The 23951-nt window shown below is 39.6% G+C and overlaps 1 protein-coding gene and 1 non-coding gene across 3 annotated transcripts in view; one reads left to right on the forward strand and one right to left on the reverse strand.

The window, feature by feature from the left end:
- The window catches only part of KLF8 (KLF transcription factor 8), a 348523-nt gene that overhangs the window by 147526 nt on the left and 177046 nt on the right, over positions 1-23951 (reverse strand). The window lies entirely within an intron of this gene.
- On the forward strand, positions 1590-1695 carry LOC147340291 (U6 spliceosomal RNA). Its single transcript, XR_015160028.1, has one exon. It is a non-coding gene; the product is annotated as a U6 spliceosomal RNA (small nuclear RNA).

Consider the following 23951-nt stretch of genomic DNA (forward strand, 5'->3'; position numbering starts at 1 on the left):
ATCATCAAAAAATAAAAAATAAAAGAGGGAGGCCTTCAAGATGGCGGAGGAATAGGACAGGGGGACCACCTTCTATGCCCCAAATATATTAAAACATTATTTGCATGTGGAACAATTCCAACAGAACATCTTCTGAATGCTGGCAGAGGACCCCAGACTTCTAGAAAGCAAACCAATCTCCTTGGAATGAGGTAGGCCAAAAGATAAAGATGAAAAGGGAGACAAAGGAGTTTGGGACTGGGACTTGTGCCCCAGGAAGGGAGTCATGAAGGAAGAAAAGATTCTGCATACTAGTAAACTCCCTCACAGGCTGGGTCAGAGGGGATCTTTGGAACCTCAGAGGACAGTGCAGTGAGACAGGTGTGCAAAGGTAAAACAGATGATTCACCACAGAGATTGTGCTTAGTGGCACTTTCCAGCAGAGAAGTGGCTCACATTATAGTGTCTGCCCGCAATGAGTGGCAGCTGGGTGTGGAGGCTTAGGCCTTGGAGGTCAGTCCGCAGGGAGGGGACCAAGGTTGACTGCTGTGAAGATACTGTGAGGGGGCTAATGTGACACTGCAGAGGCAGACCAAAGAAAATGCTGGGGCTGCCAGAGAAGCAAAAGATCATTCCCGTGGAAGGGCTCTGATGCCATGCTCTAACTCCATACATTCACAAAACAAAAGACCATACCCTAGAAAAAACCAAAAAAGGGTGAGCCAGCTGCAGTCTACAGCCCCAGAGCCAGAGAAGCAGGTGGAGGGCCAGAGGCAAAAGGAAAGGGGCCGCTATGGTAACAACTCCAGAGATTACAACTACCACCAAGCTATAAGCAGCCATAGGTCACTATGCACATCTTCCTGGGAGCGTGAATGGCTTAAGCCATTCCTCAGCCTGAATGGCTTTTCCTTGGCCATTTAATGGTCAAGGGTCCCACAGCCCAGGATCACCTCACCTGGAGACATGCACAACCCACCTCAGAGTGTGGTGACCTTCCACAGGGACCAGCCATAGCAAGCACTCCCCACACACCCCAGTGCCATCTGCTGTACCTCTCCCTCTTCCCAGCACAATGGAGCAAGTCAGCCCTAATAAACCATTACTTTACCTCCCGTGTCTGGGTGGAGAACAGACACTGGAGAGACTTACAAGCAGAGGCAGTCCCCAAACCAAAGTGGAATGCCAGGAGCTGTGTAAGCAAAGAAAAGAAGGGGAAATCTCCCCAGAAGTGGAAAGTGCAATGATTTAAATTCTTGCAATTAGCCTGTGCTTTAGGTGGAACTGTAGAATTTGAGAATAAGTACAAGCTGGAGCAAGGGAAGATATAAGTCTGAGCTGACCCCACACTACCCACAACAGGTCCAGAGACCTTTCTAGATATATTGGAGTAATTTCTGAGTAAGCAGATCAACTGGAGCAAAAAAACAGATGAATCACTTGGATATCCTTCTCACTACCATTCTATATATTTCCCCCTCTTTTTTTTTCCTTTTTAAAATCTCATATTGTCTAAATATGGATTATTTCTACTCCTTTAATTTTTATTTTTATATCCTACTTTTTCTTTAAAAAGAAAAAGAAACAACAACAACAACAACAACACCCTAGTGCTCGCTTCACCAGCACATATAGTAAAATTGGAACAGTACAGAGAAGATTACCATGGCCCTGTGCAAGGATGACATGCAAATTCATGAAGCATTCCATATTTTTTTTTCCAGAGAAGACATACAGATGGCTAACAAACACATGAAAAGATGTTCACATCCTCATTATTAGAGAAATGCAAATCAAAACTATAATGAGTTATCACCTCACACCAGTCAGAATGACCATCATCAAAAGTTCTACAAACAATAAATGCTAGAGAGGGTGTGGAGAAAAGGGAATGCTCCTGCACTTTTGGTGGGAATGTAAATTGATGCAACCACTATGGAAGACAGTATGGAGATTCCTTAAAAAACTAGGAATAAAACCACCATATGACCCAGAAATCCCACTCCTGGGCATATGCCCTGAGGAAACCAAAATTGAAAAAGACACATGTATCCAATTGTTCATTGCAGCACTATTTACAATAGCATATGGAAGAATAATAGAACATGGAAGCAACCTAGATGTCCATTGACAGATGAATGGATAAAGAAGTTGTGGTACATATACACAGTGGAAAATTACTCAGCCATAAAAAGGAATGCATTTGAGTCAGTTCTAATGAGGTAGATGAAGCTAGAACCTATTATACAGAGTGAAACAAGTCAGAAAGAGAAAGACAAATATTGTATTCTAATGCATATATATGGAATCTAGAAAAATGGTAATGAAGAATTTATTTACAGGGCATCAATGGAGAAACAGACATAGACAATAGACTTATGGATATAGGGAGAGGGGACGAGAGTGTGAGATGTATGGAAAGAGTAACATGGAAACTTACATTACTATATGTAAAGTAGAGAGCCAATGGGAATTTGCTGTATGGCTCAGGAAACTCAAACAGGGGTTCTGTATCAACTTAGAGGGGTGGGATGAGGGAGATGGGAGGAATGTTCAAAAGGGAGGGGATATACGTACACTTAGGGCTGATTCATGTTGAGGTTTGACTGAAAACAAGAAAATTCTGTAATTATCCTTCAATTAAAAATTATTAACTAAAAAAACCTTATTTTAAAAATAAATTCCATGATTTTGATTTTTGTTTTTCATGGTTTGTATCTGATTTTGTCTAATTCTTTGTTTTTTATTTTTATTTTTTGATGTTTTGATTTTAATTTTGTATCTTTGATAGTCTAAATTTTAGTGTTGATTTTCACTTAAGGGTTTGATTATTGGCTTGATTGCTCTTCTCTCTTTAAACGCCTCTTATCCTTTTACCCCCCCCCCCCCCCCGCCTTTTCTCCTTCTTCCCTCTTCTTTTCCCTATGTAAGTGTGTAAATCTCTTTGGGAGTTCATGGCTGTTGAGAATTGTTTCACCAGTAGTCTAGGGGTTTGGTCTTGAGAGGGTAACAGGCAGGAAGGACAGGGGTCTCCAAATGGAGGAAATAGGCTGCAAGTGTCAGACAAATAGGCTGCAAGTGTCAGACATTTTTATCTCTCTTAAGTTGCAGGAGGAAACAAACTAGCTATATTTTTTTCCTTCTCTATACAAATTTAAAATAAGTTTTCTTTTAAAATACTGTGTTGCCATAATGACACCTGGTCTCACCTGAAGTTAACTATTCTCAAACCTTGAGTTAACCAATGCATTTTTCTTATGGAAATGTTTGTCTTAAGCTATGTTAATGTACTATTCATTTACCCTAGACTCTGTCTTCAAGTCGGTTTTGCCTAATGGCTCAGAACCTACTTGACAAACCATTATGTTATACTCAGATATTGTTCCCCTAATCTATGTAAATGAAACTATTTGTATCTGCCTTTCTACAAGATTCAAGTCAATCGTTTTATGGCCCGGGATGAATCGTCTGGTTCTGAGATTTTCCCAAAATACATCTCATGGAGGAGGGGCCTGGTGACATTCTGAGTTTTAAGACATTCCTTTCTTTCATTAACAGACTGCTAGTGACTATATAACATCCATCTGAAGACTAGCGGGGGGGGGGTACTCTTTCTGCCCCCTTCTGATGCCTATATCAGAAGCTTTTTCTATCTCCTTTATACTTTAATAAAACTTTATTACACAAAAGCTCTGAGCTATCAAGCCTCGTCTCTGGCCCCAAATTGAATTTTCCTCTGGAGGCCAAAAATCCTGGTGTCTTTTTGTGGTTCAGCAACAACCTTTCAGTCTTCTATGCTGTGTGGCCAGTGAAGTTTTGATGCTACTGTAAGGGGTAGGGACTGAATCCCAGAGACAGGAGACTCAAACCCAAGACCTCGGACCACCAGAGAACTCGGGACCCCATGGAACATTAATAGGCCAGAGCCCTCCCAGGCCTCCATCTCAATACTAAGACCAAGCCACACCCAAAGGCCAGAAAGCTCCAGTGCCAGATGCCCCACACTATTTCTTCAGCCAAACAGGAACACAACTCTGAACATTAACAGACAGCCTGCCCAAAGCCATATAGAACCCATAGACACCAAAACACACCACTGGAATGGCACTGCCCTCCAGAAAGACAAGACCCAGCTCCATCCATCAGAACACAGGCACAAGTCCCCCCAACAAGGAAACCTTCACAAGGCATTGGCCCAACCCCATCCACGGGGGACAGACTCCAATATTAAGAACTGTGACCTTCCAGCCTTCAGAAAGGAGACCCCAAACACAGTAAATTAAACAAAATGAAAAGACAGAGAAATATGCAGCAGATGAAGGAACATGGTAAAAACCCACAAGACCAAACAAAGGAATGGGAAATAAGCAGTCTACTTGAAAAACAATTCTGAGTAATTATAGTAAAGATTACCCAAAACCTTGAAAATAAAATGGAGATGTCGATAAATAGACTAGATGCAATAGAGATCAATACGATACAAGAAATGTTTAATGAGGGCTGAGAAGAAAGTATAAACAATCAATAATGAACTGATGCTGAAGCTGAAACTACCATACTTTGGCCACCTGATGTGAAGGACTGACTCACTGGAAAAGACCCTAATTCTGGGAAAGATTGAAGGCAGGAGGTGAAGAGAACAGAAGATAAGATAGTTGGATGGCATCACTGACTTGATGGACATGAGTCTGAGCAAGCTCCAAGAATTGGTGATGAACAGGGAAGCCTGGTGTTCTGCAGTCCATGGGGACACGACTGAGTGACTGAACTGAACTGAATGAACAACACAATAACTGAAATTAAAAATACACTGGAGGGAACCAAAAGTAGGGAAGCTGAGTTAGAAAAATGATTAAATGAAGTGGAAGATAGAATGGTGGAAATAACTGAATCAGAGAAGAAAAAAATAATAAAAAGTAGTGAGGACAGTCTCAGAGACCTCTGGGACAACATTAAGCTCCCCAATGTTCAAATCATAGAGGTCCCAGAAGAATTAGAAGGGAAAGGACATAAGAAAATATTTGAGGAGATTATAGTCAAAAAATTCCCTAAAATAGGAAAGGAAATAGTCACCCAATCCAGGAAGCTCAGGGAGTCCCATATAGGATAAACCCAAACAGATACATGCCAAATACATATTTCTCTACATAATAATACTATCAAAAATTAAACATAAAGAACAAATATTATAAGCAGCAAGGAAAAGCAACAAATAACATACAAGAGGATACCCGTAAGGCTAACAGCTAATCTTTCAACAGAAACTCTGCAAGCCAGAAGGGAATGACAGGATATACTTAAAGTGATGAAAGGGGAAAACCTACAACCAAGATTACTCTATCCAGTAAGCATCTCATTCAGATTTGAAGGAGAAATCAAAAGTTTTACAGACAAGCAAAATTTATGAGAGTTCAGCACCACCAAACCAGCTCTTCAACAAATGCTAGGGGAATTTCTATAGATAGGAAACACAGCAAAAAAAAAAAAAAAAGTTCTATAAAAACAAACCCCAAACAATAAAGTGAATGGTAATAAGATCATACATATCAATAATTATCTTAAATGTAAAAGGTCAAAATGCTCCAATCAAAGGACACAGATTGGCTGAAGAGATACAAAAACAAGATTCTTATATATGCTGTCTACAAGAGACCCAACTCAGACCTAGGGATACATACAGACTGAAATTGAGGAGAGAGAAAAAGTACTCCATGCAAACAGAAATTAAAAGAAGGAGTAGCAATATTCATATCAGATAAAATACACTTTAAAACAGAGATCATAACAAGAGACAAAGAAGGACACTACATAATGATCAAGGGATCAATCCATGAAGATGTAACTGTTATAAATATACATGCACCTAACATAGAAGCACCTCAATATATAAGGCAAATGCCAACAACTATTAAGGGGAAGTGAACAGTAGCACAATAATAGTGGGGAATTTAAACACTCAACTCACCCCAATGGACAGATCATTAAGATAAAACTAACAAGGCCGCATAAGCTTTAAACAATACATTGGACCAGTTGGACCTAATTCATGTCTACAAGGCATCTCAATAGAAAGCGCAGAGATAAATCAACACATGGGCACCTTATCTTTGACAAAGGAGGCAAAAATATACAATGGAAGAAAGACAGTCACTTCAATAACTGGTGCTGGTAAAATTGGGCAGTTCCATGTAAAAGAGTGAAATTAGAACACTTCTGAACACCATACATGAAGATAAACTCAAAATGGATTAAAGACCTAAATGTAAGAGCAGAAACTATAAAAACCTTAGAGGGAAATATAGGCAGAATACTCTGGGACATAAATCACAGAAAAATCCTCTATAACCCATCTCCTAGAGTAATGGGGGAAAAAACCCAAAACTAAACAAATGTGACCTAATTAAACTGAAAAGCTTTTGTACAAGAAACAAACTATAAACAAAGGGAAAAAACAGACCTCAGAATGGGAAAAACTAATAGCAAATGAAACAATTGATAAAAACAAATCTCCAAATTATACAAGCAGCTCATGCAGCTCAACACCAGAAAAACAAACAATTAAACAAAAAAACCAAACAACCCAAAGACCTAAACAGACATTTCTCCAAAGAAGACATACAGATGGCAAATGAACACATGAAAAGATGCTCAATACTGCTTTGTATTAGAGAAATGCAAATCAAAACTACCATGAGCTGTCATCTCACCCCAGTCAGAATAGCCACCATAAAAAAGTCTACACACAATAAATGCAGGGAACCCATTTGCACTCTTGGGAATGAAAATTGATAGAGACAATATGGAGAAGAGTATGTATATTCCTTTTAAAACTACGAATAAAACTTGCATAAGACCCAGTAATCCAGTAAACCCCGAGGAAACTCTGGTGCACTGGGACGACCCAGAGGGATGGTACAGGGAGGGAGGAGGGAGGGGGGTTCAGGATGGGGAACACGTGTATACCTGTGGTGGATTCATGTTGATGTATGGCAAAACCAATACAGTATTGTAAAGTAATTAACCTCCAACACTGGGACGACCCAGAGGGAGGGTATGGGGAGGGAGGAGGGAGGAGGGTTCAGGATGGGGAACACAGGTATACCTGTGGCGGATTCATTTTGATATTTGGCAAAACTAATACAATATTGTAAAGTTTAAAAATAAAATAAAATTTACAAGACAAAAAATAAATAAATAAATAAATTGATATTAAAAAAATAAATAAAAAGACAAATGACCCTAATGTTCATTGCAGCACCATTTACAATAACTAGGACATGGGATTAGCTTAGATGTCCATCGACAAATGAATGGATAAGAAGTTGTGGTACAGATACACAATGAAATATTACTCAGCTATAAAAAATAACGTATTTGTGTCAGTTCTAATACGGTGGATGAACCTCAATTCATTTCACTTCAGTTCAGTCACTCAGTCGTGTCCGACACTTTGCAACCCCATGGACTGCAGCACGCCAGGCCTCCCTGTCCATCACCAACTCCCAGAACTTGCTCACACTCATTTCCATCAAGTCAGTGATGCCATCCAACCATCTCATCCTCTGTCGACCCCTTCTCCTCCTACCTTCAATCTTTCCCAGCATTAGGGTCTTTTTCAGTGAGTCCATTCTTCGCATCAGGCGGTCAAAGAATCGGAGTTTCAGCTTCAGCATCAGTCCTTCCAATGAATATTCAGGGCTGATTTCCTTCAGGATGGATTGGTTGGATCTCCTTGCAGTCCAAGGAACTCTCAAGAGATTTCTCCAACACCACAATTCAAAAGCAACCACTTTTCAGTGTTGAGCTGTCTTTCTGGTCCAACTTTCAAATTCATACATGACTACTGGAAAAACCATAGCTTTGACTAGATGGACCCTTGTTGGCAATGTCTCTCCTTTTTAATACGCTGTCTAGGTTGGTCATAACTTTTCTTCCAAGGAGCAGGTATCCTTTAATTTCATGGCTTCAATCACCATCTGCAGTGATTTTAGAGCACCCCAAAATAGTTTCTCACTGCTTCCATTGTTTCTCCATCTATTTGCCATGAATTCATGGGACCATATGCCACAATATTAGTTTTCTGAATGCTGAGTTTTAAGTCAAATTTTCCACTCTCCTCTTTCACTTTCATCAAGAGGCTCTTTAGTTCTTCTTCACTTTCTGTGATAAGGCTGGTGTCATCTGTGTATCTGGGGTTATTGATATTTCTGGAAATCTTGATTCCAGCTTATGCTTCATCCAGCCTGGCATTTCTCATGATGTACTCTGAATATAAGTTAAATAAGCAGGGTAACAATATATAGCCTTGACATACTCCTTTCCAACTTGGAGCCAGTCTTGTTCCATGTCCAGTTCCAAGTGTTGCTTCTTGATCTGCACAGAGACTTCTCAGGAGGCAAGTAAAGTGGTATGGCATTTTCATCTTTTTAAGAATTTTCCACAGTTTGTTCTTATCCACACAGTCATAGGCTTTGGCATAGTCATTAAGCAGAGATACATGTTTTCCTGGAATTCTCTTCCTTTTTCTATGATCCAACGGATGTTGGCAATTTGATTTCTGGTTCCTCTGCCTTTTCTAAATCCAGCTTGAACAACTGGAAGTTCGTGGTTCACATACTGTTGAAGCCTAGCTTGGAGAATTTTGAGCATTACTTTGCTAGCATGTGACATGAGTCCAATTGTGTGGTTGAGTATTCTTTGTCATTGCCTTTCTTTGGGATTGAAATGAAAACTGAACTTTTCCAGTCCTGTGGCCACTGCTGAAGTTTCCAATTTTGCTGGCATATTGAGTGCTGCACTTTCACAGCATCATCTTTTAAGATTTGAAATAGTTCAACTGCAATTCCATCACCTCCAGTAGTTTGTTCGTACTGATGCTTCCTAAGGCCCACTTGACTTCACAATCCAGGATGTCTAGCTCTAGGTGAGTGATCACACTCTCGTGGTTATCTGGGTCATGAAGATATTTTTTGTATAGTTATTCTGTGTATTCCTGCGACCTCTTCTTAACATCTTCTGGTTCTGTTAGGTCCATACAGTTTCTGTCCTTTATTGAGCCCATCTTTGCATGAAATGTTCCCTTGGTATTTCTAATTTTGGTCTGAATTTGGCAATAAGGATTTCATGATCTGAGCTACAGTCAGCTCCTGGTCTTGTTTTTGCTGACTGTATAGAGCTTCTCCATCTTTGGCTGCAAAGAATATAATCAATCCAGTTTTGGTTTTGACCATCTGGTGATGTCCATGTGTAGAGTCTTCTCTTGTGCTGTTGGAAGAGGGTGTTTGCTATGACCAGTGTTTTCTCTTGGCAAAACTCTGATAGCCTTTGCCCTGCTTCGTTTTGTACTCAAAGACCAAATTTGCCTGTTACTCAAAGCTCAGGGTGAACCTAGAGCTTATTATATAGAGTGAATATGTAAGTGTAAGTGAAAACCACTCAGTCGTGTCCAACTCTTTGGGACCCCATGGACTATATAGTGCATGGAATTCTCTAGGCCAGAATACTGGAGTGGGTAGCCTTTCCCTTCTCCAGGGTATCTTTCCAACCCAGGGATAGAACCCAGGTCTCACACACTGCAGGCAGATTCTTTACCAGGTGAGACACAAGGGAAGTCCCATACAGAGTGAAGTACCTCAGAAAGAGAAAGACAAATAGTGTATATTGACGTATACATATGGAATCTAGAAAGAGGCTACGGATGATCCTATATGCAAGGCAGCAAAGGAGACACAGACATAAAGAACAAACTTTTGCTCACAGTGAGGGGCAGGGGGAGAAGGTGGGATGACTTGAAAGAGTAGTATTGAAGCAGATATATTATTGTTGTTGTTGTTTAGTAGCTAAGTTGTTTCCAACTCTTTGGTAACCCATGGACTGTAACAGCCAGGCTTCTCTGTCCTTCAGTTTCTCCTGGAATTTGCTCAAACTCATGTCCATTGAGTTGGCGATGCTATCCAACCATCTCATCTTCTGTCACACCTTTCTCCTGCCCTCAGTCTTCCCCAGGATCAGGGTCTCTTCCAATGAGTAGGCTCTTCACATCAGGTTGCCAAAGTATTAGAGTTTCAGCTTCAGCATCAGTCCTTCCAATGAGTATTCAGGACTGATTTCCTTTAGTTTTGGCTGGTTTGATCTCCTTTCTGTCCAAGGGATTCTCGAGAGTCCTCTCCAGTACAAAAGTTCAAAAGCATCAATTCTTTGGTGCTCAGCAACTTTTTTTTTAATTAATTAACTTATCTTAATTGGAGGCTAATTACTTTACAATATTGTAGTGGTTTTGCCCTAAATTGACATGAATCAGCCATGGGATTACGTGTTACCCATCCTGAAACCCCCTCCCACCTCCCTCCCCATCTCATCCTTCAGGGTCATCCCAGTGCATCAGCCCTAAGCACCTTGTCTTATGCATTGAACTGGACTGGCGACCTATTTCTCATATAATAATATACATGTTTCAATGCTATTTTCTCAAATCATCCCACCCTTGCCTTCTTCCACAGAGTCCAAAAGTCAGTTCTTTACATCTGTGTCTCTTTTGCTGTTTCGCATATAGGCTCTTCGTTACCATCTTTCTAAATTCTATATATATGCGTTAATATACTATTTGGTGCTTTGATTTCTGACTTACTTCACTCTGTATAATAGGCTCCAGTTTCATCCACCTCATTAGAACTTATTCAAATGCATTCTTTTTAATAGCTGAGTAATACTGTATTGTGCATACGTACCACAGATTTCTTATCCATTTGTCTGCTGATGGACATCTAGGTTGCTTCCATGTCCTGGCTATTACAAACAGTGCTGCGATGAACATTGGGGTACGCATGTCTCTTTCAATTATGGTTTCCTCCGTGTGTAAGCCCAGCAGTGGGATTGCTGGATCGTACAGCAGTTCTATTTACAGTTTTTACAGGAATCTCCACACTCTTCTCCATAGTGGTTGTACTCATTTGCATTCCCACCAACAGTGTAAGAGGGTTCCCTTTTCTCCGCACCCAATCCAGCGTGTATTGTTTGTAGACTTTTTGATAGCAGCCATTCTGACCAGCCTGAGATGGTACCTTATTGTGGTTTTGATTTGCATTTCTCTGATAATGAGTGATGTTGAACATCTTTTCATGTGTTTTTTGGCCATCTGTATGTCTTTGGAGAAATGTCTGTTTAGTTCTTTAGCCCACTTTTTGATTGGGTCATTTATTTTTCTGGAATTGACCTGCATGAGCTTCTTGTATATTTTTGAGATTAACTCTTTGCTAGTTGCTTTGTTTTCTATTATTTTTCCCATTCTGATGGCTGTCTTTTCACCTTGCTTATAGTATCTTTCATTGTGAAAAACTTTTAAGTTTAATTAGGTCCCCATTTGTTTATTTTTGCTTTTATTTCCATTACTCTGGGAGGTGGGTCATCAGGATCCTGCTGTGATTTATGTCAGAGAGTGTTTTACCTGTGTTTTCCTCTAGGAGTTTTATAGTTTCTGGTCTTACATTTAGATCTTTAATCAATACATTTTGAGTTTATTTTTGTGTATAGTGTTAGAAAGTGTTTTAGTTTCATTCTTTTACAAGTGATTGACCAGTTTTTCCAGCACCACTTGTTAAAGAGATTGTCTTTTCTCCATTGTTATTCTTGCCTCCTTTGTCAAAGATAATGTGTTCATAGATGCATGGATTTATCTCCAGGCTTTCTATTTTGTTCCATTCATCTATATTTCTGTTTTTGTGTCAATACCATACAGTCTTGATGACTGTAGTTTTGTAGTAAAGTTTGAAGTCAGGCAGATTGATTCCTCCAGTTCCATTCTTCTTTCTCAAGATTGCTTTGGCTATTTGATTTTTTTTTTTTTTTTGTATTTCCATACAAATTGTGAAATTACTTGTTCTAGTTCTCTGAAAAATACCAGTGGTAGCTTGATAAGGATTGCATTAAATCTATAGAATGCTTTGGGTAGTATACTCATTTTCACTATATTGATTCTTCCAATCCATGAACATGGTATATTTCTCCATCTATTTGTGTCATCTTTGATTTTTTTCAGCAGTGTTTTATAATTTTCTATATATAGGTCTTTTGTTTCTTTAGGTAGATTTATTCCTAAGTATTTTATTCTTTTCATTGTAATGGTGAATGGAATTATTTCCTTAATTTCTCTTTGTTTTCTCATTGTTAGTGTATAGGAAGGCAAAGGATTTCTCTGTGTTAATTTTATATCCTGCAACTTTACTATATTCATGGATTAGCTCAAGTAATTTTCTGGTGGGTGCTCAGCTTCTTTACGGTCCAACTCTCACATCCAAGATGGGTTGCCTTGCATATCTGAGGTTATATGTCTTGCATATCTGAGTACATTATGAGAAACACTGGGCTGGAGGAAGCACAAGCTGGAATCAAGATTGCTGGGAGAAATATCAATAACCTCAGATATGCAGATATGGGTTGCCTTGAGAGAGTAATATTGAAACATATACATTTTCGTATGTAAAACAGATAGCCAGTGGGAATTTGCTGTATGATGTAGGGAACCAAAGTCGGTGTTCTGTGACAACCTAGAGTATTGGCATGAGGAGGGAGGTAGAGGGACGTTTAAGACAGTTGGGCCATGTGCATGCTTGTGGCTGTTTCATGTTGAAGTAAGGCAGACACCATCAGAAGATTGTAAAGTAATTATCCTTCAATTTAAAACAACATAAAATGAAAAAAAAAACAACATTTAAATAAAATAAATTAAGTAAAAAAATGATGGGATCCCCTACTTAAGAATCATTAGAAATTATTAGAAGTCAGGCATTGGTTCCAACATTTTACTTACATTATTTATAATCACAAGTTACTCTATTATTTTAGTGATGAGGAAACTGAGGCTAGATGATAAAATTGAGTTGGGGATAATAAATTCAATGGAAACCCAACTTTATGTATACCAACTGAATTGAACATATTATTATATGAGAATCAGAATGTACATCTAACAAGTATTCACATCATCTTTGGATAAACTAATGAGCATGATATGACAATATTATTCATTCACATTCTACTTATTATTTAGGTGACAGCTGTACTACATGATCATCTAGGTCAATCATCCCAATCAACTTCTGTTTCACTGACAAAAAAGACATTTCAGAGCTAAATCTTAGAAGATCATCTGTAATATATTTATCCTATGTTTACATGGGAAAGTTTATTGGGTAAATATTTTGAAGAAACAATCATAGTAATGTCCTCAAGCACATTACTGTCTGAAAAGGGGGTAAAAGCTTAGAAAAATACACAACTGACCAACATACAAGGAACAGAGTTGTGCAGCTTCCAGATAATATAGGTAAAATGATATGAAAACTCAAAATAGTTTATCTCTATATGCAAGGATCAGGTAAGCTTTCATAGAAATGGCAACTAATTTGAGATTAACAATGAAAGGAATATTATAAGTATTGTTTTAAGGAAAAAATATGAAAACAAGTACATTACAAGGCAGTTAATTTATGATAAGTATCCGCTGAACAGAACAGATAGTGATATACAATTACTAAGGAATAACTAAGGATATAAGGAAAGCTTGCTGTGGGGGCTAACTACTATAATAGGACTTGAAGGAAGGTTAAGTTTTAAATGGGAGCATGGTGGGCAAAATGAAGCAATTTAAGATAGAAGTACATCATGAGAAATGCTGGGTTGGAAGAAGCACAAGCTGGAATCAAGATTGATGGGAGAAATATCAATAACCTCAGATATGCAGATGACACCACACTTATGGCAGAAAGTGAAGAAGAACTAAAGAGCCTCTTGATGAAAGTGAAAGAGGAGAGTGAAAAAGTTGGCTTAAAGTTCAACATTCAGAAAACTAAGATCATGGCATCCGGTCCCATCACTTCATGGCAAATAGATGGGGAAACAATGGAAACAGTGGCTGACTATTTTTCTGGGCTCTAAAATCATTGTGGATGGTGATTGCCACCATGAAATTAAACGATGCTTACTCCTTGGAAGGAAAGTTATGACCAACCTAGACAGCATATTAAAAAGCAGAGACATTTTTTCAACAAAGGTCCATCTAGTCAAGGCTATGGTTTTTCCAGTGGTTATGTATGGATGTGAGAGTTGGACTATAAAGAAAGCTGAGGACCTAAGAATTGATATTTTGAACTGTGGTGTTGGAGAAGACTCTTGAGAGTCTCTTGGGCAGCAAGGAGATTTAACCAGTCCATCCTAAAGGAAATCAGTCCTGGGTGTTCATTGGAAGGACTGATGTTAAAGTGGAAACTCCAATACTTTGGCCACCCGATGTGAAGAGCTGACTCATTGGAAAAGACCCTGATGCTGGGAAAGATTGAGGGCAGGAGGAGAAGGGGATGATAGAGGATAAGATGGTCGGATGGCATCACCGTCTCAATGGACATGGGTTTGTGTGGATTCCAGGAGTTGGTGATGGACAGGGAGGCCTGGTGTGCTGCAGTTCATGGGGTCGCAAAGAGTCGGACATGACTAAGCAACTGAACTGACTGAAGATGGCATTGAAAATTAATTTTTAACAATTTTATCAGTGTCTGACACACAGTATGCCAATACATATTTATAAATAAATTATATTTCCAAAAGCAATCTTCTCATTATTCATCAATGTAAGTGATACAATAAACTACAATTGACTCAAGCCAAAGCTTAATATGTCACATAATAATTATGCCCCTGCCAGAATGAGAAAAGATAAATGGTTGTTCTCCCTCACCACCAGACACACAATCTGGAGAGATGAAAGATGATTAGACTAAGCTTGGTGATTTGGTTATTTGAATTCAGTTAACTGAACCATCAAAGGCCTCATTTCAGAAATGCAAAATTTTTGTATAGCACATCAGAGACTTTTGGGAAAATTATACTAGTTGATCCTAAAAGCAATAGTGAATATGTCTTGCAACACACCATTAAGTAGTCTAGTTAAGGTTTAGATGCTTTTAGGACAAAAGCAGTTAATATTCTCTTACAAACCAGTTCCCATTTCTTTCTAATTGCTATTAAGAAAGTTAGAAATTCACCAGATGTATTTTATAGAGGTATGTTTAGAAAACTTTATGGAGCTGACAATGAATTTAACTGATCTTAAAATTTTTGAGGTGGTCATCCAAAAGGAAATACAATCATTAAATATCATTAAATTAAATGCAATTAAATACATTCCTATTCTTGGATGAATGTAAAGACAGTACAAAATCTATGAAGTTATCATTGGTGATATTATTACTATATATGTGGTTGTTATAATAAAAACCTCAAATAAATCCCCAGTTTAAATACACATTCTTAACACACATTACATATGTGTTACACTCAGAGTTGTAAGCAATGTTGAAACTTTAAGAAAAAAAATTTTTTTTAATTTAGAAAAGCTTATTTAGTTAAGGCTTTTAAAGAATGGTCTTATATTTTATTCTCCATCCTGTAATGACATAGGACTTGTTTGAAAATATGCTCAAGTAAATGCTAGCTTTAAAGAACGATTTCTCATTTTTATAAGTGTGAAAAATATATCATTTGTAAAACTTGGAAAAAAGGAAATTTACATACTGGGATGATGGGGTGAGGGAGTTGTAAAAAGGGTAGTGATAATCTAGTTCATGTATCCTGAAATTCTCTTGCAATGTACCGTGAAAACTTTAACGAGAGGTACCTACAGGTCCCCAGAGCTCTGAAAGTAGAACCATTAACTAGTCTGGTCTTGAGGATGGACCAGATTCACCTATTAATTCTAATTTGAGTTCGTATTTCTGCCCTTCCTATGTTTTCTGCCTGTCTGCTCTTCAAACAAACATGAAGATACTATTCCCTGCCCATTCTCTGTGTTCCCAAAAGTTGCCAAAGATTAACAACTCTCATACTCTCATATATAAGCAGACCCCCTAATATTCTGAAGAATTGGATGATGTCATCTGTAAGTAACTGGTTTCTACTGTCCAAAAGTCATGTTGTTTATATTACCTGAATTAAGTTGCCCAAAAAATGAGGGAGAAGGCATGTTAGTGGCCTTATCTCTTGGAGGTGTATCCAGTAAGAACAATGTTAAATCAGAAATAAGCAAAACCCATGTTCTAGCTTAAGCCTTTAAGAAAGCTAATTTAATATTCTGAGGTAACCTTTCACCTCCTGCAAGGTGTTTTAAGTACAGTTCAGTTCAGATCAGTCACTCAGTCATCCGCAACTCTTTGCAACCCCATGGACTGCAGCATGCCAGGCCTCCCTGTCCATTACCAATTCCTGGAGTTTAAGCAAACTCATGTCCATTGAGTCGGTGATGGCATCCAACCATTTCATCCTCTGTCATCCCCTTCTCCTCCCACCTTCAAACGTTCTGAGCATCAGGGCCTTTACCAATTAGTCAGTTCTTCACATCAGGTGGCCAAAGGATAAGAGTTTCAGCTTCAACATCAGTTCTTCCAATGAATATTGACGGCTGATTTCCTTCAGGATGGACTGGTTGGATCTCCTTGCTGTCCAAGGGACTCTTAAGCATCTTCTCCATTACCACAGTTCAAAAGCATCAATTCTTCAGTGCTCAGCTTTCTTTATAGTCCAACTCTCACATCCATACATGAATACTGGAAAAACCATAGCCTTGACTAGATGGACCTTTGTTGAAAATATAATGTTTCTGCTTTTTAATATGCTGTCTAGGTTGGTCGTAACTTTTCTTCCAAGGAGCAAGCATCTGTTAGTTTCATGGATGCAGTCACCATCCGCAGTGATTTTGGAGCTCAAAAAAAATAAAGTTTGACATTGTTTGCACTGTTTCCCCATCTATTTGCCATGAAGTGATGGGACCAGACGCCGTGATCTTAGTTTTCTTTTTTTCTTTTTTTTTTATTTTATTTTTAAACTTTACAATATTTTATTGGTTTTGCCAAATATCGAAATGAATCCGCCACAGGTATACCTGTGTTCCGCATCCTGAACCCTCCTCCCTCCTCCCTCCCCATACCATCCCTCTGGGTCGTCCCAGTGCACCAGCCCCAAGCATCCAGTATCGTGCATCAAACCTGGACTGGAGACTCGTTCCATATATGTTAGTTTTCTAAATGTTGAGTTTTGAGCCAACTTTTTCACTCTCCTCTTTCACTTTCATCAAGAGGCTCTTTAGTTCTTCACTTCCTGCTGTAAGGGTACTATCATCTGCATATCTGAGGTTATTAATATTTCTCCCAGCAATCTTGATTTCAGCTTGTGCTTCATCCAGCCTGGCATTTTTCATGATGTACTCTGCATAGAAGTTAAATAAGCAGGGTGAGAATACACAGCCTTGACATACATCTTTACTGATTTGGAACCAGTCTGTTGTTCTATGTCCAGTTCTAACTGTAGCTTCTTGACCTGCATACAGATTCTCAAGAGGCAGGTCAGATGGTCTGGTATTCCTATCTCTTTCAGAATTTTCCACAGTTTGTTGTGATCCACACAGTCAAAGGCTTTGGCATAGTCAATAAAGCAGAAGTAAATGTGTTTCTGGAACTCTCTTGCTTTTTTGATGATCCAACGGATGTTGGCAATTTGATCTCTGGTTCGTCTACCTTTTCTAAATCCAGCTGGAACATCTGGAAGTTCATAGTTCACATATTGCTAAAGCCTGGCTTGGAGAATTTTGAGCATTACTTTACTAGTGTGTGCTATGCTATGCTATGCTAAGTCACTTCAGTTGTGTCTGACTCTGTGCGACCCGATAAATGGCAGCCCACCAGGCTCTGCCATCCCTGGGATTCTCCAGGCAAGAACACTGGAGTGTGTTGCCATTTCCTTCTCCAATGCATGAAAGAGAAAAGTGAAAGTGAAGTTGCTCAGTTGTGTCCGACTCTTAGTGATGCCATGGACTGCAGCCTACCAGGCTCCTCTGTCCATGGATTTTCCAGGCAAGAGTACTGGAGTGGGATGCAATTGCCTTCTCCATACTAGCGTGTGAGATGACTACAATTGTGCGGTAGTTTGAGGATTCCTTGGTATTGCCTTTCTTTTGGATTGGAATGATGACTGATGTTTTCCAGTCCTGTGGCCACTGCTGAGTTTTCCAAATTTGCTGGCATATTGAGTGCAGCACTTTCACAGCATCATCTTTTAGGATTTGAAACAGCTCAACTGAAATTCTATCACCTCCACTAGCTTTGTTTGAAGTGATGCTTCCTAAGTAAGGCCCACTTGACTTCACATTCCAGGATGTCTGCCTCTAGGTGACTGATCACATCATCATAATTATCTGGGTCATGAAGATCTTTTTTGTACAGTTCTTCTGTGTATTCTTGCCACCTCTTCTTAATATCTTCTGCTTCTCTTAGGGCAACACCATTTCTGTCCTTTATTGAGCCCATCTTTGCATGAAATGTCCCCTTGGTATCTCTAATTTTCTTGAAGATATCTCCAGTCTTTCCCATTTTATTGTTTTCTTCTATTTCTTTGCAATGATCACTAAGGAAGGCTTTCTTATCTCTCCTTGCTATTCTTTGGAACTGTGCATTCAGCTGTGTATATCTTTCCTTTTCTCCTTTGCTTTTTGCTTCTCTTCTTTTCACAGATAGTTGTAAGGCCTCCTCAGACAGATATCTTGCTTTTTTATATTTCTTTTTCTTGGGGATGGTCTTGATCCCTGTCTCCTGTACAGTGTCACGAACCTCCATCCATGATGAACTACAGTGGAGGTTTTAAGGGCAGCGAAACAGTAATTCTATCAATGGTGCTCTAGAGAAAACAGTCTCGGGGGGAGGAGCTAAGATGGTGGAGGAGTAGGATGGGGAGAACACTTTCTCCCCCACAGATTCATCAAAAGAACATTTAAACGCTGAGTAAAGTCCACAAAACAATTTCTGAATGCAGGCAGAGGACATCAGGCACCCAGAAAAGCAACCCAAGTCTTCGAAAGGAGGCAGGAAAAAATATAAAAGACAAAAAAAGAGACAAAAGAGGGAGGGATGGAGTTCTGTCCCGGGAAGGGAGTCTTAAAAAGAGAGAAGTTTCCAAACACCAGGAAACCTCACTGCCAAATCTGTGCTGAACCTTGGAGGCACAGAGGGCAACATAACACAGAGGAAAAATAAATAAACAATTAAAACCCACAGATTACGAGCCCTACGGTAACTCCCCCAAGTGGAGAAGCAGCGCAGATGCCTGCATCCGCCACTAGCAAGCGGGGGCTGGGCAGGGAGGCTCGGCGCAGGCTGCATCGCTTGAATGCAGGATTCAGGATCTGGCCTGAATACCCTGAGTGCTATCTGAGTGAAATAATTTGGGCTAGCAAACCAGACTGTGGGATATCTACCACGTGAAAAGCCAGCCCTAACCTAAGACACCACCAGGCCCGCGCACGGAACAAAGGACTGAACAGAGATAGCCGGCTGCAGACCATACGCCTCCAGTGACAGGCAGCCAGAGCCAGAAAGGGGCAATCGCAGCCCCAGAAAGACATTATCTATAAAACCGTAAGCAGGCTTCTTTGCTAACTAACACTTCTCGGGGGTCTGGACGGTCAACATCCGCTTGAGAAGGTGCGCCGGTTGTACACCTAGATAACTGAGCGGCAGGGAGTGGATAAGTTGCAGCAATCGTGCTCACCAAACACTTCATCACCTGAGCTGCTCGGACCTGGGAAGGGCACAAAACGCAGGCCCAACCAACTCTGTGTCTCTGCAGACTACCCGAGTGCCTGAACCTGAGCGGCTTGGACCTGGGAGGTGCAAGCAGCCCAGGGCCGGCCACGGATGCTTCCTGGCAGAGCAACCTAGAGCCTGAGCAGTGTGGGCAGGGAGGCTACATGCACCGTGAGCAGGGGCAGACCTAGTGTGGCCGAGGCACTACGAGAACACGCCAGTGTTATTTGTTTGCAGCGTCCCTCCCTCCCCACAACATGACTGAACAATTGAGCCTTAAAAAAAAAAAAAAGTGTCCAACACCATCCCCTTTGTGTCAGGGCAGAAACAGGACACTGAAAAGACCAGCAAACAGAAGAAACTATAACAGAGGGAACCGCCTTGGAAGCTACAGGCAATAGATTAAAACTCTGTGGTTAGTACCAAATACATAGGAAGGGCCCTATAGATCTTGAGAAATATAAGTCAGACCAAGGAACTAGCCAAAAACGAACTGACCCCACAATACCCACAACAAAACCAAAGAAAGTCCTAGATATATTTTTACTATTTTTACAATCATTCTTGCTTTTCTTTTTTTTTAATTTTTAAAAAAATTTTAAGTCCTCTATTATTCCTTTAATCTTCACTTTTATAACCTACCATTACTTGGCAAAAAAAAAAGACATTTTTTTAAGCAAACTTCATATGTATATTTTTTATAATTTTTATCATCTTGTTTTTTTTTTTTTCTTCTTTTCTTTAATATTGTATTTTTGAAATTCCAATCTCTACTCTATATTTTTAATTCAAACTTTTTGGTATTTGTTATCACATCATAGAAAAAGCAAGAGAGTTCCAGAAAAACATCTATTTCTGCTTTGTTGACTATGCCAAAGCCTTTGACTGTGTGCATCACAATAAACTGTAGAAAATTCTGAAAGAGATGGGAATACCAGAACACCTGATCTGCCTCTTGAAAAATTTGGATGCAGGTCAGGAAGCAACAGTTAGAACTGGAAATGGAACAAAAAACTGGTTCCAAATAGGAAAAGGAGTTCATCAAGGCTGTATATTGTCACCCTGTTTATTTAACTTATATGCAGAGTACATCATGAGAAATGCTGGACTGGAAGAAACACAAGCTGGAATCAAGATTGCTGGGAGAAATATCAGTAACCTCAGATATGCAGATGACACCACCCTTATGGCAGAAAGTGAAGAGGAACTCAAAAGCCTCTTGATGAAAGTGAAAGAGGAGAGCGAAAAAGTTGGCTTAAAGCTCAACATTCAGAAAACGAAGATCATGGCATCCGGTCCCACCATTTCATGGGAAATAGATGGGGAAACAGTGTCAGACTTTATTTTTCTGGGCTCCAAAATCACTACAGATGGTGATTGCAGCCATGAAATTAAAAGACCCTTACTCCTTGGAAGGAAAGTTATGACCAACCTAGATAACATATTGAAAAGCAGAGACATTACTTTGCCAACAAAGGTTTATCTAGTCAAGGTTATGGTTTTTCCTGTGGTGATGTATGGATGTGAGAGTTGGACTGTGAAGAAGGCTGAGCACAGAAGAATTGATGCTTTTGAACTGTGGTGTTGGAGAAGGCTCTTGAGAGTCCCTTGGACTGCAAAGAGATCCAACCAGTCCATTCTGAAGGAGATCAGCCCTAGGATTTCTTTGGAAGGAATGATTCTAAAGCTGAAACTCCAGTACTTTGGCCACCTCATGTGAAGAGTTGACTCATTGGAAAAGACTCTGATGCTGGGAGGGATCGGGGGTAGGAGGAGAAGGGGACGACAGAGGATGAGATGGCTGGATGGCATCACTGACTCGATGGACGTGAGTCTGGCTCAACTCCGGGAGTTGGTGAGGGACAGGGAGGCCTGGTGTACTGCGATTCATGGGGTCAGAAGAGTCGGACACGACTGAGCGACTGATCTGATCTGATCAATTTTGTACCTATATTTTTTTTTATAATTTTTGTGACTTTTTTTCCTCTCTCTTTCTCTTCTTCTTTTATATAACATTGTATTTTTGAAATTCCAAACTCTACTCTAGATTTTTAACTTTTGCTTTTTGGTATTTTTTATCAATTTTTTACCTATATTTTCTTTATAATTTTTGAGACTTTGTTTTTTTTTTTTTTTCTCCCTTTCTTTCTTTTCCTTCTTCTTTTCTTTAACATTGTATTTTTGAAAATCCAAACTCTACTCTAGATTTTTAATTTTTGCTTTTATGTATTTGTTAGCAATTTTGTACCTTTAAGAACCCAATCTTCAGTACCCATTTTTCACTAGGGAGCAAGATTACTGGCTTGACTTCTCTCTCTCCCTTTGGACTCTCCTTTTTCTCCACCAGATCGCCTGTGTCTCCTCCCTAGCCCCTCTCTACTCTACCCAACTCTGTGAATTTCTGTGTGTTCCAGACGGTGGAGAACACTTAGGGAACTGATTACTGCCTGGATCTGTCTCCTTCCTTTTCATTCCCCCCTTTTATCCTTCTGGCCACCTCTGTCTCCTTCCTCCTTCTTCTCTTCTCTGTATAACTCTGTGAACATCTCTGAGCGGTCCAGTTGTGGAGTGCACATAAGGAAGTGATTACTGGCTAGCCCACTCTCTCCTCTATTGATTCCACCTCATCTCATTTGGGTCACCTCTAACTCCTTCCTCCCTCTTCTCTTCTCCATGTAACGCTGTGAAGCTCTCTGGGTGACCCTCATGGTGGAGAAACTTTTCATCTTTAACGTAGATGTTTTATCAGTGGTGCTGTATAGAAGGAGAAGTTTTGAAACTACTGTAAAAATAATACCGAAAACTGGAAGCAGGAGGCTTAAGTCCAAGCCCTGACTCCAGGGAACTCCTGACGCCAGGGAACATTAATTGACAGGAGCTCATCAAACGCATCCATGCCTACACTGAAACCAAGCACCACACAAGGGCCAACAAGTTCCAGGGCAAGTAATACCAAGCAAATTCTCCAGCAACACAGGAACACAGCCCTGAGCTTCAAGATACAGGTTGTCCAAAGTCACCTACAAACCATAGACATCTCATAACTCATTACTGGACACTTATTGCACTCCAGGGAGAAGAAATACAGCTCCACCCACCGGAACACCGACACAAGCTTCCCTAACCAAGAAACCTTGACAAGGCACTGGTACAAACCCACACACAGCGAGGAAACACCAGAACAAAGAGAACTCCACAAACTGCCAGAATACAGAAAGGACACCCCAAACTCAGCAATTTAAACCAGATGAAGAGACAGAGGAATACCCAGAAGATAAAGTAACAGGATAAATGCCCACCAAACCAAACAAAAGAGGAAAAGAGAGGGAATCTACCTGATAAAGAATTCCGAATAATGATAGTGAAATTGATCCAAAATCTTGAAATTAAAATGGAATAACAGATAAATAGCCTGGAGACAAGGATTGAGAAGATGCAAGAAAGGTTTAACAAGGACCTAGAAGAAATAAAAAAGAGTCAGTATATAATGAATAATGCAATAAATGAAATTAAAAACACTCTGGAGCCAACAAATAGTAGAATAACAGAGGCAGAAGATAGGTTTAGTGAATTAGAAGATAGAATGATAGAAATAAATGAATCAGAGAGGAAAAAAGAAAAACGAATTAAAAGAAATGAGGACAATCTCAGAAACCTCCAGGACAATATTAAACGTTACAACATTCGAATCATAGGGGTCCCAGAAGAAGAAGACAAAAAGAAAGACCATGAGAAAATACTTGAGGAGATAATAGTTGAAAACTTCCCTAAAATGGGGAAGGAAATAATCACTCAAGTCCAAGAAACCCAGAGAGTCCCAAACAGGATAAACCCAAGGTGAAACACCCCAAGACACAATATTAATCAAATTAACAAAGATCAAACACAAAGAACAAATATTAAAAGCAGCAAGGGAAAAACAACAAATAACACACAAGGGAATTCCCATAAGGATAACAGCTGATCTTTCAATAGAAACTCTTCAAGCTAGGACGGAACGGCAAGACATACTTAAAGTGATGAAAGAAAATAACCTACAGCCCAGATTATTGTACCCAGCAAGGATCTCATTCAAATATGAAGGAGAAATCAAAAGCTTTACAGACAAGCAAAAGCTGAGAGAATTCAGCACCACCAAACCAGCTCTCCAACAAATACTAAAGGATATTCTCTAGACAGGAAACACAAAAAGGGGGTATAAATTCGAACCCAAAACAATAAATAAATGACAATGGTATCATACTTTTCAATAATTACCTTAAACGTAAATGGGTTGAATGCCGCAACCAAAAGACAAAGGACTGACTGAATGGATACAAAAACAAGATCCCTACATATGCTGTCTACAAGAGA

The sequence above is a fragment of the Bos grunniens genome, chromosome X (assembly GCF_055505025.1).
Source record: "Bos grunniens cultivar Pamir isolate PY7600 chromosome X, Bosgru_T2T1.0, whole genome shotgun sequence".
NCBI lineage: Eukaryota > Metazoa > Chordata > Mammalia > Artiodactyla > Bovidae > Bos > Bos grunniens.